The sequence below is a fragment of the Monodelphis domestica genome, chromosome 1 (genome assembly GCF_027887165.1).
Source record: "Monodelphis domestica isolate mMonDom1 chromosome 1, mMonDom1.pri, whole genome shotgun sequence".
Lineage (NCBI taxonomy): Eukaryota > Metazoa > Chordata > Mammalia > Didelphimorphia > Didelphidae > Monodelphis > Monodelphis domestica.
In genome coordinates this window covers 42,805,472-42,824,148 of record NC_077227.1, presented here as the reverse complement: position 1 = coordinate 42,824,148, position 18,677 = coordinate 42,805,472, and the positions used below count along the sequence as shown (strand labels likewise).

Below are 18,677 nucleotides of genomic sequence, written 5' to 3'. Positions count from 1 at the left end.
CTAGAGGAAGCTGTGGGACTTTACCTCTCACTTGAGGTTTTTTCTGTCAGCTGCTGTCTAGGAGCCAAATGAAAATCCACAGGCTTGCTGTGTATAAGTAGCCCTGAGCCATAAGGACATGGGAGTGCCATAAAGCTGGATGCAAAGTTGAGTGAGATCCAAGCCATTTGTCACCCCCAAAGCCTTGGTGGGGAGAGTCAGTGACAGATAGAAGGACAGAGAAACAAGAAGGGACACAGACAGACTAAGAAGCAGAGACAGAGTGCTGCAGAAATAGAAAGAAGGTGCCAAAATAGTTGGAGCTGGGAGTACAATTGAGGTTTGGCTCAGATTATGACTGGGGTTGAGATGGTAGGTAATAGAGGGCTCTCTCCCAAATAAACTTTTGTTGCTGTTTTGTTTTTCTATTGATGCCAAGTACTTTTGCATTTTCCCAGGGAATTCAGAACTCATCTCCTAAAATCTCCTAGAGGGTTGGAGAAAAGCATCATTAAAAGGATATCTTCAGCTACTCTGAAGCTAGGACCTGGGAGCATATCATAGGCAATATCAGCTTAGCAAGAGGGACAGTTCCTTCACTGATGAACCAGGTGGGGAAATAAAGCAAGCCCACTCCACTAAAAAAAAAAATCTTGTTGGTAAAGGCTTCAAATGCTCACGCATTGGACTGGAGAGCAAGCCAGCAGCCAAAGGCGGAAGAACTGATATTTAAAGGGACAGGCCCTTCCTTTCTGTGAAGCTCTCTAATTTTTCACGCAGCGCTGGGAGCCATCACCTAGGTAACCAGTCTCAGCCTGCCCGCTCCTCCTCACACAGACACAGCATCTCCAGCCAGCATCTTTTCGAGAGCTGCCTTGGCGAGAGTGTAAGTGATTTCCCCATTTCTCCTTCACAGGAATGTGGGATAGCAAGTGAATGTGGAAGATGTGCAGAGGGGGCTGGTTGGCTGGGTGAGCAGGCATGAGGTTCTCCTTTCCATTATTCTGCTTAGGAAACTGAGGAATGTATGAAAAGAGAGGGCTTGGTGAAGCCTGTCCTTTGGAGATCTTGGGTTCCTGGGTGCTTTTACTGAAAATTCAGTGACCTTTTTACTTCTCCATTGGGATTTTGTGAGGAATATGGAGAAGGTTAGGAAGGGCTGGGGCTTTGGAGCTTCTCTAGGGAGGGTCTTCTTTGCCACTTGGCTCAAACTGCACCCTTGCAAGTCGGGTCTAACCAGCCAGTCATGGCTCCAGTGCATTGTTAAGAAAAGGCAATGCTCTCTCAGATTCTCCAGTGCTTCTTCTGAGCCAACAAGGAGGCTGGGGCTTAAGCAAAGAGTTTCAGATAATTCTAGGAGAAGATAATGTTCTTTCTGTCTAACTGTCTTTCATTGCAGCAACTTTTAGATATATCAACCTAAAGAACAGAAGTATCTAACTTCCCTTGCACGTGTGTGTGTGTGTGTGTGTGTGTGTGTGTGTGTGTGTGTGTCTGAGCCTCCACCCATGCAGATCTCAGAGACAAAGAATGGGGGGAAATTCCAAGCTTGAAAAATGTTTTTGAATCTTGCTTCTCCAAAGTAACATTTATGGGAATTTTAGGTATCTGACTATTCTGTGTGATGGAGATTTGGGGAGATGCTTGAAAATATATGAGGTAGAGGAGGCTTTATTTTCCTATTGGAACTATAGTTTGGTGCACCCTCTTAACCCTTGACCTCTTAATTTAGGGATTCAGAATCTGTAATGCCATTGAGAAGTGAGATGAGATGTCGGTTGATTGTTCTTTTGGTGCATCTGGATGGATGATTGGTTTGATTATTCATGCAATATACAGAAATGGTTTGGGCTCATGATGTAAATGCATTAGTTAGCAATGGACTTGATTCTGTTATTATTATTATTGTTGTTGTTGTTGTTGTTGTTTGAAAGAAAAGAAGACATATAATGATTATCAAAGATTTCCAGTATTTTCACTTATTAATATTCGGCTTCCTCCTTCAAATCTCCTGTTCTACTAACCTCAAGCAATATATTGTTATATATGTAAGAGGAAGTTTTCCTAAACCAAAAAAATCTAGCCCCAGGCCCTGAGGATGAGCAGCAGAGGTAAAGGGGGTGGGGGTGGAGGAAGAGAATGAGTTCTTCTGTAGGCATCTACCTTGAGTATCACTCATGCTGAAAGTTTGTTTAGGTCTCCAAAAAAGAAAAGTGGTTTCTTTGGGTAAACAGAAGAAAGTATCCCCTTAAATCTTTGGCTGCTCTTTTTGACCAAAGAGGAGGAAATTAAGGTAATGGCAAGCTCCTTCAGAGTCCCTTTTGCAGGCATTTTTCCAGTTAAGCACAGAGCAGCACTTTTGGAATATGATTTCTGTCCAGTTAAATTTGCCAACTCCCAGTGGATTTTTTTTTAATACAAGACACTATTTGTCAGTGATTCTCCCTAATGGTAATTTTGTCAATGCGACAAGAGAAAGAGAGAGGTTTATTTTGTCTTGTTTGCTATAGAATCTAGCACACACACACACACACACACACACACTTCCCTGGGGACAATTTTAATTAAATAGAATTGAAAATGCTCAGTGATATGCTCAATCTGTTTCTCCCAAGACTCCTTTATATCTTCGGTCCTTGGGATCACAGCATAATGATCTCTTATTTGGACTCACTTCCCCATAAATTTGATCACAGCTGACTTATGCTTTTACCATTACTTTTCATTACTGATGCCTACATCTAAGCCCAAGGTGCTCTATTTTAGAGTCTTCATTGCAACCTATATTATCTGCCTGGGGCAGTTTTTAAAAATGTGCCAAATAGAATCACTTAAATAGACCTGTCCAGGGGATTTTTTAAATATAAACATTCCATTTTTTTAGACTGAGGAAGCTAAGACTCCTCTTTTTCAAGCAATGGGAATGGAGTGGGGGAGTTTCTGAAGATTAAGACCACTGAGTGAGCAGAAACCTTCAATCCCTTATCTACTCCTAGGCATTCTCCTTGATTTGGAAACCATCCCAATTCAGTTCCTTCCATCTCACTGATAGAAGAACAATGATATAAAGAGCCCCTTAAAGAGGAAAGAGTTCATGGTGGAGCTCTGATCAGGCACTGGAAGAAAATATTCACTTTTGAATGGCTTGAGGTTTAAAGCAGCTGACCTCTCAAGACATTTTCTATAAGAAAAGGGAAAACTGCAATCCCAGGTTGAGAGGCTATGAATAAAGATGCTTTTACAGAGCTGAAGTCATCCAGCCACAGACTAATCCAGAAGATGCTACTCTGTGCTTGTGAAGTTGCCATCATTCCTAATGTGGGCTGCTTGAGGTGAACTTCAAGTGGACAGAAAGTGGATTTTCCATCACAGGGATGACAGCTAGTTAATTTCTGACTCAGTGTCCTGAGGGAGCACAATATCACAATACCTGATAAAAATGAACAGTGTCATGAAATATCATGTATGGTTGTCTGCTTCTGGGTTTTTGGTATTCTTTGGTATCTAATTCAGATTCTTTGGGTTCTGCAATCCTCAGCCCCCTTCCTTCTTTCAAATGCAGCAAGGATTAGGTCTGCCCACTCAGAGCTTCTGCTGATTCTCACATGATGATCTTTTATGGGTTGATGAAGGGGGAAGAGACTTAAGAAAAAATACTCTGATTGATTTGAACAGAAAAAAGGGGTCTAAATATGTTTATCTTATTATGGAAACTTGTTTTATTAGGAGGTTTTAAAAAATGAATGAAAACATGTCTATGACTTTGTTCTGAAGCATATGCCTGTCTCTGAAGCCATAGAGATGGGTTTTGTTCCCCAATAAGTCAGACCTTATGTTTGTTTTCTAGAATGCTAGTACAGCTCTCAGTTCTTTGCCTGTGTTTTCTGTCTTGTAAAACAGAGAGAGCTTCTCAGTTACCCAAAGCAATTATGAGACTTGAGTAATGAAATAGGTTTTGAAATCTTGGGATGAAATGAACAGAGATTTACAGAGAGCCCTACAGTTTGTTAACCTCAGTGTTTTCTCAAGCACTTTCCTTATAATAATTCTGTGAGATTTATAGATAGGTAAACTGAGGCACACAGATGTCATTGCTGCAAATATTGTTGTTCTTAATTTTATAGTTGATTAAACTAAGGTTCAGGGGATTGAAGTGGTTTAACCAGGGGCATGAAGATAGTGACTGAAAAAGGTATAAGCAGAGGATTCCTAACTCTTATGATTCTTTTCATTATATTTAAGTTGTCCAGGTTTACAAAGCTGTATGGGTAGGGATGTATGTCATAAAATACATGTTGGTGAATGTGTGTGTGTATGTGTGTGTGTGTGTGTGTGTGTGTGTGCGCGTGTGTTAAAGGCAAGGTGACCTACATTACTCCCAAATCTCAGATATCACCTACACTTACCAGGTATCTCCACAGGGTTTTTAGCTATCATTTTATCTTTTGACATGACACTGTAAAATATCCTCTCATCTGGTACTTCCAAGTTGAAGTTTCAGTTTAGTCACTGAAATCTAAGCAACAAAGTATTTTAAAAAACATATTGAATCATAGGTTCATGGAACAGAGCCAGAAGGGACTTTGGAGCTCATTTAATTCACTTACAGATGAAGAAACTGAGGCCCAGAGAGGTTAATTATATGACCAAGTAGGTAGTGACAGAATCAGGATTAGAGCCTAGTTCCTTTAAGTCCAAATTCATTGTCCATCACACTGTACCACATAACTATTTCTTTCCATTAAATTCAATCATAAAATTACACACACACACACACACACACACACACACACACACACACACACACACACTTTGAGCAGGATAATGACCCTCAGAGGTCTTTTCTCTCAGCCTTCTCATTCAAAAACAAGAATGTTCTGCGCCAGAAGGGCAAGAAGTCTGAAAACTATGGAAGAGAACTTCTACAACTCAATCCAGGGCCAAGCTTTGCTGCTTAGTTTTGGGAAGAACCTTTATTACTCAATAGCATAGAACCTATTCTTCTCAATGTGAGGGAAATTTTTCCTAATGGGAGAGCTCTTTTACATCCCTGTGGAAGAGAGCCCTTATTGCTGAATGGAGGAGTCAGGAAGATCTAAGTTCAAATTCAGCTTCAAACACTTGCTAGTTCTGTGACCCTGGGAAAGTCCCTTAATTTCTGCCCATCTCAGTTTTCTCAACTGTAAAATGGGGATAATAATAGCATCTACATCCCAAGATAATTGTATCAAATGAGATTTTGTAAAGTGCCTGGCACATAGTAGAATATACTAAGTAGATGCTTAATAAAAGCTTTTTCTCCTTTCTTCCCTCCTTCCTTCCTTTCCTCTTTCCTTCCTTCCCTCTTTCCTTTCCTCTTTCCTTCTTTCCCTCCTTCCTCCCTCCCTCCCTCGTTTCCTCCCTTTGTTTCTTCTTTCCTTTCTATACTCTTTAACATACAATGCAAGAGAACATTTACTGTCCAGTGAAGGAGAGCCTCTTAGTCCCCTGTTTGTGCGTACATATGTGTGTGTATATATGTATGCTGCTTGGAATATAATCCAAGTTGTAGCACCTACAGTTATGTAATCAAGAATCTTTCCTGATTATCCCTCTTTAACATCCCTTCTCTAACCTTCTAAAGTATTAATTATATGATAGCTTAAATTATTCTCAGGTAGTTTCCCATGTTTGCATATTGTTATTTTATAGAATCCTTGAAAAAACATGATTTTTTTTATATTATCACCCCTACCTCTTCCCTGATGTTAGGTATATGATCAGTTTCTAGTTAATGCCTGTATGTTAATTGTATAGTGACGGGCACTCAGATTCATGTAGAGACAATACTCTATGCAGAAATGTTACTATGATGTAGAAATACTCACTACAATTGATTAATGAGCCCCATCACTAACAGGGAGATGAGTAGTGGTAATGAGGACACAGCTTTAGACGAAGGTAGTAGCTTGGTGAATTGAGAGCCAAGCCTAGAAATAGGAGGTCCTGGATTCAGATCTGACCTCAGATACTTTCTGTGTGACCCTGAGTAAGTCACAATTCACATTACTTAGCCCTCACCACTCTTCTGCTTTATAGCCAATACACAGAATTTATTCTAAGTTGGAAGATAAGAGTTTAAGGAGGGAGGATTGGATTAAATTGATATAGCATCTATAATCTGATTCTTGATCAAGAAGTCACCATGAATTCCTATACTCCTACCTCTCTAACTAATTCATCCCCACACTTTGCTTCTTTTCTAATCAGAGACTGTGAGTTCATTTCTTAGGATAACATTTTTTACAGTGCTTTAAAGTTTACAAAGGGTTTGTATTGACATCACCACCATGAGGTTGGTAGAAGAATCATGATCTCCATTTTATAGATGAGGAAACTAATATTCGATGAGATTAATTAGCTTTTTAGGGTGCCAGAGAACTGCTCCAGACAATTGCATCCACTCCTCCCTCCTTGGGAAGCACAGAGAAGAGCTGGTGGTTGGAGGAGTAGCTGATTAAGCTTTTCTTGAGGGCTTAGATGATAAGATGCTATCTTCCATTCTAGTTCAGCCTCGAGAAATCCTATTCCTGGAGCCTGACTCTTATTCTTGACAAAACAAATAAAAACAATTTTAAAAATCTCCTTCTGACCTTGTCTGTCTACTTTCATGACAGAAGAGGAAGGATGAGAATTATTCTACTTGGCTCCATTGGGCAGAGCTAGAATCAGTGAGTCAAAGGAATAGGGGGCAGATTTGAGCCTGACATAAGAGGAAATTTGTTAACGTTTGCCCTCCAGGAGTGGCGTATGTTGACTGGGGAAGTATAAGACCTTTCTAGAGGTCATCTTTTAGCAGAAGCAGGATGATCAATTCCTGAGGATGTTATAGAGAGGATTTTGTTCAAGCTTAAGTTGGATCTAATGGTTTCTTCTGCCTCTTCCAACACTCAACTTTGATGATTCTATGAGTTGCTCTGGGTCCTGCGATCAGTGAATGCTAAGGCCAGAATAATAATTCAAGTCCTTTGACTTCTGACCAATGACCAGTGATTTTTTCACTAGACCTTACAGCCTTACTTTTATTGAATAAAACATCTGGAAGGAACCTTGGAGACTGTCTAGTTTAATTCTAGCATTTTATAAAATTGAGATCAAGATAAGTTATGACTTGCTTAAAGTGAGATAGCTATACAGTGGCAGAACAGGGGCTTGGAACCAAGGTCTTCTGCCCAACTGGAGGCTGGAATTCATTCTAATTCAATGTGACTCCTTTAGAGGATATGTCACATGAAATAGATCTATTTTGAAGGGACAGAAAGAGATGAGGGATGATCTAGGGCACTGGGCATAGGTCAAAGAAGCCCAAATTACTAAAAAAAAGAGTTACTTGGGCATACAGAACATAGTATTAGGACACTGGACAGTGAATTATAGGAAGACCAAAAGGCAAGGAAGGTAGACAATTTTCCTATGTGCCATTGCTCCCTGCATAATGGATTGGAATCAGAGTGGAATCAATAGATAGAGAACTTGCCTTGGTGTCAGGAAGAACTGGGTTCAAATCCAGCTTCTCTGGCTTCTTAAATGACCATGGGCAAGACTTTTAATCTCTTCCTTGTCCCCAGGCAATTCTCAAGATCACAAGTAACAGAAAAGTGCTATTCTATATTGGGCTGATTTGACCATAGGCGTTTAATAAATGTTTATTGACTGATCAGCTGGTCAAGGGAGTTTCCATACTGGAAGACCCCTGTAATGAAGAAATTCCAAAGTCAGGTTTTTTTTTATGTACATTAAGGAATTTTGAAAGAAAAATCAGGGGAGATTCCTGAGTAGATTTGTTAAATCTTCTACTAACTAGTTTTGGGACACTGGGCAAGTCATTTTCCTCTAAGATCTGTTTCCTATTACATAAGATGAGAGGATAGGAATAAATTGGCTTTAAACTCTCCCTCTCAATTGTTATTGCCTTTGGATGTCATCTTTACTACCATTATCCCTATCATCATGATCACTCCCATTCTTTTCATAAATGCACGTGAGAGGGGAAGCTTGGTACAGTGGATAGAATATTGGATTTGTGAATCAGAGAGAGCTCATTTCAGACACGGTGTGAGCAAGGCAAGTCATTTATTCTCTCTCAAACTCAGTGTCTCGAGCCTTGAAATGCAGATAATACTTCTTTTAGGACTTACCTCACCACTTTAGTGTGGTAATCAAATTAAATAGTCACTCAAAATCTCTTTGCACAATTTTAAGGGCTACGTAAATATTAGTTGCTGTTATTCTTACTTCTCCCATTATTTCTAGACCCTCAGATGTATTCGTCTGAACCAGCCAGTGATCTCATTACTCTTCTTGCTATTCTGAATAGACTAACCTTCCTCCTAACCCTGAATTAAATCGTTTGCCTGATGACCTTGAATAGAGTCAACTAATCATATGTCTCCACCTGGAGGTGTGAAATCAGTCTGACACCAGGCATGGAACCAGACTCCAGCTTCTACAGTGTTCTAAATTGCTCCCCTTTCCTCAATGCTCGAAAGAGAGAGGTGGCAGGTAGGAATACAGTCCTCACTGAATGAGTGAAATATGTCAATCAGTTAATAAGCATTTATTTAGCACCTACTATGTGCAAAGCACTAAAGAAAGGCAAAAGGCAGTCCAGATTCTTAAGAAATTCCCAGTGTAATGAGGGAGACAAACATAGTTGTGTATGAAACAGCTAAAGACATGATAAATGGGAGGTAATCAACAGAGGGAAGGCACAAGCCAGATGCCTAGGTTTCCTGTGGAAGGTGAGTGTTTTATTATTAAACATATTATTTCCTGTCCTTTAGAGGTCAATGTATAAAACAAATTTGTAAAATTTTCACTAGTGAGTAGATTTAAGACATGCAACAATCGGTGATGTATATATAATGTTATACTACAATGGCATGACTTTCCTGATGTTGAGCAAAGATTCTTGGTTTGTGGATCACAGGATTTAGGCTGGATTCTTCATTTTGCTATTTATAATCCAAACTAAGAATTTTATATTAAGCACTTGCTGGGCTACATGGGGGAAAATTAAGAGGCTCAGGGGATAGAGCACAGGACCTGAAGTTGGGAAGACCTGAGTTCATATCCAACCTCAAACACTAACTAGGTGACCCTGGGCAAGCCACTGAATTCTGTTTACCTCAGTTTCCTCAACTGCAAAAATGACCTGGAGAAGGAAATGGCAATTACTTTATTATCTTTGAAAAAAATAACAATCCCAAAGGGGTTACAATGAGTCAGATATGATTGAAACCACTCAATCCTAACAATACAAGTGCTAGATAAAGGAAATATAAAGGAAAAATAAAAGAAGTGCCTACCTTCACAGAACTTACATTCTAGTAGAAGGAAGGTATATGTAATTAGATACCAGCATACCTAAGGGGGAGGAGAGGATTGATAAGCAAGGGGACCAGAAATGTTTCTTATTGGACATGATACATGCATAGAACCTTGAAGGATACTGGGGATTCTAAGAGGAAGGAATGTCTAAAGACAACAAATGATTTGCCCAAGGTAGAAAGACAAATAATGAAAACACAATGGCATGTGATATATGTGGTCTTGATATTGAGGATAACTACAACAGAAGTTGTATTTAAGATGTGGTCTCTGTCCCAGTAGCATCTGCTCAGGTCGGGAAAATGAGGTTGATTCCCATTGAACCATTGGAGACAATGAAAAGTAAGAATAAAATCTAATTGTGCTAGAGAGTATGCTTCAAGATGGAGGTAGTATGGGTTCAGATGATGGAAAGTCAAAACCGAACCTTCAAAGAAACCATTTCTTAGCCTAGAGTCAGACCCAGGCATATATGCTCTCAAAGATCACTCACTGGCTTTAGATTCAGGGGGTCTGAGTTTCGATCCCACTTCTGACACCATTTGTAGGGATTGGGACATCCTTTCACTTTTCTGGACTTAATTTTCCTTATCTATAAGAGAAAGAAGTTGGACAAGTGGCTTTGGAGGTTCTTTCTAGCTCTAGATCCTGGGTAAATCATTAAACTTCTATTTGCCTCTGTTTCCTCATTTATAAAATGCTACAATAGCACCTTCCTCCCAGGATTATTATGAGGACATAATGAGATATTTGTAAAGGGCTTTGCAAAACAATGTACCATATAAATGCTAGCTGCTACCACCACCACCACCACTACTACCTACAAAGCTATAAAAAATCCTACAGAAAATGAGCTCCAATCAATAATGATTTAGAACATTTTTCATATAGCGATATACATAGCTTTGCTTTCTTATGTTCTAAAATATTTATAGCAGCTCTCTTTGTGATGGCAAAGGACTGGAAACTGAGGGGATGTCCATCAATTGGAGAATGGTTAAATAAGTTATGATATACGATTGTGATGGAATACTACTGTGTCATAAGAAATGATGAGCAGGTTAATTAAAAAAACAACCTGGAAAAACCTTTATGAAGATTTGAAGACTGAAATGAGCAGAACCAATAGATTATACACAGCATCCGAAATATTGTTTGAAGAATGACTTGTATCTATCCATGTCTTGTCAGAGAAAGAATTGATGAATAAAAATAAGCAAGACATCGTTTTATGTATGCATGTATCTTTCTGTCAAGTGATGCCGTCTCTAGTATGGGGAGGGAAAGAACAGAGGGAGATACTTTGGAATTTTAATGGAATGAACAAATATTTTTTTTAAAAAACAGGAAAGGGATAAGAGTGCAGTTCTCACTGTATGAGTGGAATATACCATTCCATCAGTAAGCATTTAAGTGTCTACCATGCATCAAGCACTGTGCTAAGCTCTCAGGACACAAGTTAAAACAAAAGACAGTCCCTGCCCTCACGGAGCTCACAATATAATGAAGGACACACTTTCAAACAACTACTTAGAACAAGCTATATGCAGAATAAATTGGAAATGATAACAGAGATTATTTAGAATTAAACGGGTTTTGAAAAGTAGATGCTGAGACTGCTTTATAACTTGTGACATGACAATACAAAAAAATATTTCCAGGTCATGGACAGTGGAGTCTTCTGACCTGAAAAATATACGTACTTATAAAAATCCTCTCAAAAGTTTTCTTCCTTGTGTCTCACTTTGGGCTACATCCCAGGGTCCTGCTTGACTTGACTACACCCAGTGCCAAGTCTGCCTTGAACCTTTGCCAGTACTATCCACTTTGGGACATCAAAGCCATTTAAATAATATATAGCATCACCATCATCATCATTTATGTCATGTTATAATGTTTGCAAAGCACTTTACGTATGTGAACGCACTTGATCCTCACAATAACCCTGTCTGACAGGTACTATTTATTATCTCCATTTTATTTTTTTGAAAAGTTTATTTAATTAGTTCATTTAGAATATTTTTCCATGGTTACAAGAATCATGTTCTTTCCTTCTCTTCTCTCCCATAGCCAACACGCAATTCCACTGTGTTTTACATGTTTCATTATATTATCTCCATTTTATAGAAAAGAAAGCTGAGGAAAAGATAGTAAATGACTTGCCTGGGAACACGGAGCTAGTAAGTGTCTGAGGTAGGATTCAAACTCAGATCTTCCTGATTTTATATCCTGTACTTTATGCACTGATGATCATGGCGTAGGAATGATGGCCAGGTTGGACAATTTCTCTGGGACTTTCATCATAATAGCTGACACTGATAAGATACTTTAAAGTTTACAAAGAATTGTTTTTCTCCATAACAGTTTTGTGACATGAATTGTATAAGTAGTATTGTCCCTGTTTTATAGATGAAGAAACTAGAGAGGGAAGTGACTTACCCAGAACCACACAGTTAGTCATTGTTGGAGCCCAGATTCATCCAATGCCTCTCCGGATTTCAAGTCCAATGTCCTTCCTACTACACTGTACTGTGCCTCCTATTGGCATTAATGGACTGCCTTCTAAACAACACATGATTCTTAATGGATTTTGAGGTCTGGATTGGTGAAAATTTCCCTACCACATGAAGGAAAAAAGAACTTCTCAGTGAGATGGAGACAGAGACAGAGGCAGCTTCTGGCTCAGATGCCCATGTTTTCCCCAGATCCATCTCCCAAACACCCATGAAGCTGATACAACCCATAACAACTTGGTTTTGGGCTTCCTAGGCAGATTAACCATAGAGCACCATTCAACATTGAATTTGAAGGACTTTCTCTTCTATATGAAAGTCATTGCTGGTTAGGATGAGTCTTGTACCCCATCCTGAAGACAAGGACACAAGCTGTTACTCCAGGGAAGAGTATTCTGGTTCAAAGTCCCAAGTCACTGTTGCTCCTGGAGGCTAGAAGGCTCATTCTAAGATCTCCATCTCTTATGAGAAAGTTCTTTACTTTAAACTTTTTCCCCTCTCAAAAACTTCAAGGATATCCCCCCTTTTTTTTACTAAAGAACTCCCCAACCTTTCACAGGCCAATAATTAAGTATTGGGTCCCATCCTGAGCAGTGGAGAAAGAGTTGGACTATTCTTCAATTACAGAAAATTAATTGCAAGACAACCTTCAATATCATGGGGATGGATAGATAAGGGATGCCTATTTTTTCTGAGAAAGGTGTAAGTCTGTTTCTGAATCTGGACCAGCATGAAAACCCCATTCTATCAAACAAACAGAAGATAAATCACTTTCTTGCTTTGATGATGGCCTTGACGGCAGGATCAGGACACAGACACCCTGACAATAATGCTGTTGTTTTCGATTTTCCATCAGGTCTGGCATATTATTTCTGTCACTTTGGTGTTGCTGGTGGGTTATTTATGCTTCTTTTGTCTAAAACAACTAGGTCAGAATCTTAGCCATCAGAAATCTTGACTCCAAATACTTTATTTCCTGATGTATCTGCCTCTTCCAAAAAGGGAACATTCTACCTTAAGCTAGAAGGAAGAGAAAGCAGCATTCTTCTTTGTACAGACCTAGCCAAGTGCAAATCCTCAGGCTTTACATATTCAGCAAGATGGCTTATCTAACTCTTAATATTTTAGCTGTAAGTCTATTTTTGCTTGTGACCCTGACTTTCCCCCTCAAAAGTGTTTTATTTATGCTTTTTTCTTTATTTATATCACTGTCACTTCCCAGTGACTCACCCAATTGAGCCCTCACTTATAACAAACATAAGTAAGGAAAATAAATCCACCCATTGTCCATGTCTAAAAGGGTAAGCATCATTCTTCTGTTGCCTCCTCACCTCTTTTCTGATAGGTAGGAGACATATTTTACCATCAGGTCCTCAAAATCCCAGTATGCCCTAATTTTTCAGAAAGGCTTTGGGAAGTATGGAGTGATGGAGGATGCTGCTTTAAACCAACAAAAGATTGGAAAGTTAGTAGGTGTCTGACCCACTTATTGTAATTCACTCATTCTGCCATCTTCCCCAGATGGTTGAGGAAAATGGCAGAGAAGATCGTTCCCCAATCCAGTGTAGTAGCAGAACTGAGACAGAACTGAAACCTTTTGGAGTATTTCTAAAAGGCTAAAAGAGAGGGCAAAAGGAGGGAAGGGGAGATTTTAACACAGGGCCTCTGATTCCAAAGTCAGTGCTCTATCTGAAGAAATTAGACAATTCCACCTGTTCTTTTTGTTTATGTTGGGCCAAAGGATGATGTGGTAGGAAGAAGAGGAGATCTTTGATTAGAAGATCTGGTTTCATTTTCTGGCTCTACTTATATAATCTTTGAGAAGTTCTTTGCCCTCTCTGGGACTTGGTTTCTTAAACCTCTGTGGGGTGAGGGAAATCTCCTCTTTGCTTCTAAATGCCATGAACTGTGAATATGTTTTATATTCCCCATAGCATCTAGGATAGCACCCTTCACATAATAGATGCTCAGTGAATGAATGAAGGAAGAATGACAATTTTTCTATTACGTATGATCATCCTGGATAGTCAGTAGACAAGAAGACGAGATGTCAGCTCTGATATAGTTCATGCCATATCGGGGAAGTATTAGCATTTGGGTCATGAGGTGAAGGCAGTGGAAAAAATGGATCTTTGGCTGATTTGTGCAATTGAACAAGAAAAGGGCAAGTTTGCAGGGTGAGACAGTGGCCACACTGCCTTTTGTAGACATAGAGCTTTGACCTGAGATAAGAAGGGAAAAAATAGATTCCCAAAGGGAGATTCGGACGCAGAGAGCCTTAGAGAGAGGAATTTGGGTGGAGAAAGGAGTTTAACTTAGATGAAATGATCCACAACTCCAAAAGTCTTGAAATGCAATTTTTTTTTACCTAATCCAAATGAAGTCAGCAACTCTCCAATGGGATCATTTGCATGTTTGTATGGAATTAATATGGAAAACCCTCATGCCTAAGAGTTTTTTTAAATTTATTATTTTTTTTTTATTTAAGCATTTGCAAACATTATTCACTGGAGACAAAGATAATTTTCTTTTCCTCCCCACCCCCCACCTCTCCCATAGCTGATGCATGATTCCACTGGGTTTCACATGTGTTCTTGATTCGAACCCATTTCCATGTTGTTGGTATTTGCATTAGAGTGTTCATTTAGAGTCTCTCCTCAGTCATATCCCCTCCACCCCTGTAGTCAAGCAGTTGCTTTTCCTCAGTGTTTTTACTCCCACAGTTTGTCCTCTACTTGTGGATAGTGTTTTTTATATCCCTGCAGATTGTTCAGGGACATTGCACTTCCACTAATGGAGAAGTCCATTACATTCAATTGTACCACAATGTATCAGTCTCTGTGTACAATGTTTTCCTGGTTCTGCTCCTCTCGCTCTGCATCACTTCCTGGAGGTTGTTCCAGTCTCCATGGAACTTCTCCACTTTATTATTCCTTTTAGCACAATAGTATTCCATCACCAACATATACCACTTTTTGCTCAGCCATTCCCCAATTGATGGGCATCCCCTCATTTTCCAATTTTTGGCCTAAGAGTTTTTTTTTAAAAAAAACCTTTTTAGTAATTGTGCTTTGCTTTATCAATCCTAAGGAGAATCTTGAACTAAGTGATCTTTGACATATCCATTTTTGTGGCTTCCCAGACTTCCTAGAATTTCTTCCTTGGCTACCCCTCCCCAAAAAGTATTGTTTCCTCCATTAGAATGTAAGCTCCAGGGACTGTCTCCCTTTTCTATTTGTAACTCCATCACTTAGCAGAGCACTTAGGAGATACCAAGTGCTAGCAAAATGCTTTTTATATTCATTAGTTTATTCATTCATTCATTGGAAAGGCTTACAATGGTGGCTTTTAGTTGTAATACATTCATTGGAAACCCTTGTGGAACTGATACTACTCAGCATCTACTGAGGAAATTAGGGGAAGGGGCCAGGCACTGTCCCAAGGTTGTGGTTTCTAATGGTATCAGGAAACATGATGGAAAAAGCCCTCCACACTTTCCTCTTACAAGCTGGAAATCCCATACCATTTGTAAAGAAACAGGCAAGCTCCCCAGAGGGGCAATCCTTCCCTGAATGTGGGAGAAATCAGGTTTGTGCAGAGAGAGATAGGATGTCCCCAAAATCTTAGTTTGGTTTCAAATATTACAGCTTAAACCTGTATTGAGATTTTTGGGACACACTAGATCAGGCATATACTAAGCTAGAATTTTATTTTATTTTATTTTTTCTGGGTAAGAATACCAATTTATTGATTAGTCTAGCAGTAACTAATATGTTAATGGTCTATAATCCTCTTGATAATCAAACATCAAGAAATCCCCTGGCACAGGTCCATAAATACAATTTGGGTAAGCTAGATTTTTAGCATCTGTGTTGCTTCCTCATTTCTAATTTTAAATTTTGTGACCTTGAATTAGTGACTTCCCTCTCGGTTTCAATTTCCTGATCTCTGATGCCCTGATTCCTGAAATGCTTATTTATTACAGAATAGAGAGTAAGTTAGAGAAGGTGGGCTAACCTTTCTTTATTGTTGTTGTTGCTACTGCTACTATTGCTGTTTGAACCATGAAAGGACTGGGGTAATATCATAGTTCTAAAAGCATTATTAAAACAATGGAACTTGAAAAGTCTGATTCTCCTTGGGCTGCTCTGCATGTAATCTCTACCATATTAGAATAAGTATTTCCCTGTTGAAAATTCTGAGAGGAGCAGTCAGATGGTTCAGTGGATAGAGAACCAGGCTTAGAGACGGGAGATCCTAGGTCAAACCTGGCTTCAAACTCTTCCTGGCTGTGTGACCCTGGGTAAGTCACTTAACCATGACTGTCTAGCCCTTATCACTCTTCTACCTTGAAACTGATAGTTGGTATTGATTCTAAGACAGAAGGAAAGGGTTTAAAAATTCTTGAAATGCCTGTGTTGAATCTTTCCCAGAAATGGTACTGATCGCATTACTATTTCAATATCCCATTTAATTGTACAAGGGAGTTTCTCAGCTTTACTTCTGTGGTCAGCGTACATGGTGCAGACCGGGAAACAACAGAATTCTTTTGATATAGCAAATATCCCAGAGTATTATATTTTCATTTCTTTCATTTCTTATGGCTCCTGGTTAACAAAAAGATTCTAGATTGTCTGTGGCCAACGTAGAAGGTATCATCGATAAAATTGCTGCTGCCTTCTCACCAAGAGACGATGGCCCCAGAAGACTTCTCCTTGAGAATATATAACATATACTGGCACCAAATGGCCCAATTTTTAACAAATTCTTTAATTCTGAGGTATATTGAAAAATGGAAGAGGTGACTTTTTTTAATAACCATGAGCAAAACCTTGGGCTTTGGTGAAAACTATCTTTATCCTAAATACTGACCAAACTTGAACTTGTCTAGTCTAGCTTGGTCTCCTTTGGGGATGTCAACAATCCGACACAGTATTGATGATGATTAGCAATTAAGGGGAGAAGTAGTAGTTGGGGATTCTTTTTTTTTAAACCCTTACCTTCTGTCTTGGAGTCAATACTGTGTATTGGTTCCAAGGCAGAAGAGTGGTAAGGACTAGGAAATGGGGGTTAAGTGACTTGCCCAGGGTCACACAACTGGGAAGTGTCTGAGGCCAGATTTGAACCCAGTACCTCCCATCTATAGGCCTGGCTCTCAATCCACTGAGCTACCCAGATGCTCCCTTGGGGATTATTTTTAATGATGAAGTGGAAATCCCCCAAATTCCAAAGGACCAAATGTAAAGGACATGCCTGTAATGGTCAATGGAGAGGAAGGCAATGAATTCCAGGATTCAGGGATAAAGTCAACATGCAAAGTCCTTGAAAAAGTAATATACATTTGCAAGATAGGAAATGAGGTAGGTTGAAAGAAAGAAATGGCAACCACTGTCCAGAGTCTATGGAAACTTAATACTTTTATTCAGTTGGGAGAGTCTTTTGACTTTTTCTTTTTGGTTGTCTTAATTCTTATCTTCTGTCTTAGAACCATTCTAAGTACTGGTTCCAAGGCAGAAGAGCAGTAAGGGCTGGGCATTTGGGATCAAGGTCACATAACTAGGAAGTGTCTCAGGTCACATTAGAACCCAGAACCTCCTGTCTGTAAGTCTGGCTCTCTAACAACTGAGCCATCTTGATGCTCCAGGTCCTTTGGCTTTTAATCTATGACTCCTGGAGCTTTCCTCTTCAGCTCCTCCCCTTACTCTCCTCCATAGGAGAAACAGAACTTCCTATTGTTAAACGTCAGAAGATTCACCACTACTTACTTGGGAATTTAATTCAACCAGCATTTTTAAAGCCCCTTCTCAGCATAGGACACTGCACTGGTCACTGGGAATGAAAACACAAAACCAAAATAGTTCTTACTCCACTAGTTCTAATTCCACTAAGAGAAACAATATATTAACAGTAGCACCTCAGCTGAGCATTGAAAGAAATGAATTTTTTGAAGAAATAGAGGTGAGGAGTGAGTGCATTCCAGGCATGAAGGCACAGCCCATGCAAAGGCAGTAGATGGAATCCTTGGTCTTGGGACACAGCAAATAGACATCTTTGATTGGAACACAAAGTATGGGAAGGGGAATAATGGGAAATGTCTGAAAAAATAGGCTTGAGTCAGACTGTCAAAGACTGTAACTGCCAAACTGTGGAGAATGTATTTTACCCTAGAAGTAATAAGGAACCAACTACCTTAGCCCTGTTTCTGGTTGTTGTGTTTTTTAATCTGTAAAATGAGGAACTTTGACTAACTCCAAAAGCCCCTTTTAGCTCTGCCATGTGGCTCAGAATCCAAATTTAATTAGAGGTTTTAAAAGGTTTGATTGCTGATGAGGCAATCATAGAGCTGGAGAAACTTAGTAGCAAATCATACTCACAATAATGTTTTCATGTTGACAGGGACCTTAGAGATCTTAATGCCAATTCTTTCACTTGACAAATCAGGAAGACCAAAAGGTGAAGTGATTTACCTGAAATAACCAATCAACAAGCATGTAACAAGCACCTCCTGTATTCCACGTACCATACTAGTACCTGAGGACATAAGGAAAAAGCTGAATTTGTAGCTACAATTGGAACTTGCAATTCTAATTCAATCCAGCCTAATAAACATTTATTGAGCCTTGTGCCAAGTACTGGGTATGTTCCTGCCTTCAGGACAGTCCCTGCCCTCAAGGAGCTTATAATTTGGGGGTGGGGTTGGGAAGACTAGAGATTACTCTATTCAGGGGTAGCTTATTCTGTGGAGTTAAAACCAGGCAGTGTAATAAATTCCATCTAGAGTGAGCCACCACTTTCTGGCCTCTATAGAGGAAAGAA

The 18,677-nt window shown here is 39.4% G+C and overlaps 1 protein-coding gene across 3 annotated transcripts in view; it reads left to right on the top strand.

Annotated features, from left to right (window-relative positions):
* Positions 1-225: 225 nt before the first annotated feature.
* CALY (calcyon neuron specific vesicular protein) overlaps positions 226-18,677 on the top strand; it is a 105,951-nt gene continuing 87,499 nt past the window's right edge. Inside the window, exons 1-2 of one of the 3 annotated variants that reach the window (XM_007478089.3) lie at positions 226-351; positions 438-865. The gene's annotated coding sequence lies outside the window, so the exon portion shown is untranslated. Of the gene's footprint in view, positions 352-437; positions 866-18,677 lie in introns of those variants that run through there. The other 2 variants (XM_056797842.1, XM_056797867.1) reach the window with 2 other exon arrangements.